Genomic DNA, 2,180 nt, shown 5'->3' with positions numbered 1-2,180 from the left:
AAAAAATATATATATATATATATATAGAAATGTGTGTGTGGATGTATCCATCTATTATACCCAAGTGTTTTTCAAGTACACAGCGAATTCTTTTCCAGATCTTTTGCTAAGGGATTCTTTTTTATTATTAGTGATTGGAATTCCTTAAAAACAAGGCATTCTGAGGGAGAGACAGAGAAAGAATAATAAGTGTAGGAGTATCATTCTTCCTGACTGGATATAAGACTTGGGAGTGAGTGGCTGATTTTCTGGTAGATGCTAAACTTCCGAAACAATGGCGCTGTGTACCTTCAAGGAAACTAAACTCTAGCCACTGGTCTTTTCAGCTTCCATAGACCTCCAAGTAAAATCTGACCTAATAAGTATTTAGATTCGAGGGACCTGTGATGGGGACACTAAGAGGATATCACCAGCTTGCTCTGATTTCTGCCTCTGAAATTCTGTAGTAGCCCTGCCACATGCACACAAACACGAGCCATGACGTCTTTTCAGGTCAGGCATATTGTCCAGCTTCCAAAATGATGCCACCAGTTAGCTGAGACACACAAGTGCTAAGAATTTATAGCGAAGGCCAGGTGTGGTGGCTCATGTCTGTAATCCTAGTACTCTGGGAAGTCAAGGTGGGTGGACCGGTTCAGCTCAGGAGTTTGTGATCAGCCTGAGCAAAAGTGCGACCTCATCTCTTAAGAAAAAAATAAAAGAAAGAAAAAATATAGCCAGGCATTGTGGCTGGTGCCTGTGGTCCCAGCTACTCATGAGGCTGAGACAAGAGAATTGCTTAAGCCCAAGAATTTGAGGTTGCTATGAGCTATGATGCCAAGGCACTCTACTGAGAGTGACAAAAGAGACTCTGTCACAAAACAAAAAAATTACAATAAACTAAAAATAAAGAATTTATAAGCAGTGACATCATAGTAGTGTTACCATTTCAATCAATTTTAAAGCTTTTTATCTTGCAAGCCACAATGCTTCTCATGAATTTTCTTTCATAATATTTATTTTGAATATTATCACTCTTAGCATCTACTATGATATACATATCCTTAAGTAAGCTTAAATTTAGAACTGTGTTCTTTCTTTGGCCATTGGTTTATATTATAACTACTTTAATTGAACTTTGAAGGGGAATTACAAAGATATTTTGTTTACTTAATGGATATCAGTCTTCAGTGTGGCTGTGTAAGGGGAGACCTTATGTGAAGTATGCAACCTGAAAAATCATTACTAAAATAAACTAGAAAAATCACTCCCTCAGTTCAGTTTTCTTGTGTATGGATGATTTCTTTGACTTTATAAACTTCTTACACGTTTATGCTATTCAATACATACATATTGGTTAAAGCTGCTCTGTTAAGTCCTGGACAACTTCTGTACTGGATAGTCCTATTTTGCCCTTCAGAATCGCCTCTTCTGAGTCTGTGACCCTGAGGTTCTTACTCTACATGCTTCTTTATGAATCATCTGGGAAATTTTCCAAGAGTATTGAAGCACAGCCAGGAAGCTCGGGAAATGTTGAAGAGAGCTAGAGAAAGACTGCAGGGAGGGTCAGAGAATGTCAGAGAAGGTCGGGAAACATCAAACCCAGGAAGACTCTAAACCATACCCCGAGGTCAATATCATGGCACAGCCAGAGCTTCAAAAACATCAAGGTTAGAAAAGCTGCTTTGCATCACTTTTCCTATCCTGCTTCATTATTCTGGCTTCCTTAACATTTGCTAGTAAGGAGATAAATAGTATAGTAATAGAAATATGTTAGGGACAATGTCATGGTCAGAAAACAATGCCCGCTTAATCATATTTACCGTAGTTATTGATTATTGAATAATTATTATTGAATGGTAATTAATATGTGTAATAGTCATTAATTATTTTCCTGTGTTATGCATTATGTTATTTCATATTCCTAAACTCATACTCTGTCCACAGAAAACCTGTGTTATTATTATCTCTTTTTGCTGATACGACATATGAGATTCAAAGAATTTACATTAATTTACTGAGGTCACTAAGACACTAAGTGAAATCAGAACCTAGTACACCTGACCACGAAGTTTCTTTAATAGTGTATGGCCAGTGCTACCTTTACAATTTTCTAATTTGTGAATGTATACAGGCATTAAAATAAATATAGATATATTTCTATTTTAATTTCCTATATTAAATCAAATTTCAGAACAAAA

Source organism: Otolemur garnettii, unplaced genomic scaffold (assembly GCF_000181295.1).
Source record: "Otolemur garnettii isolate 467f Iridium unplaced genomic scaffold, OtoGar3 scaffold00040, whole genome shotgun sequence".
NCBI lineage: Eukaryota > Metazoa > Chordata > Mammalia > Primates > Galagidae > Otolemur > Otolemur garnettii.
Note: the sequence above shows the minus strand (reverse complement) of the source record.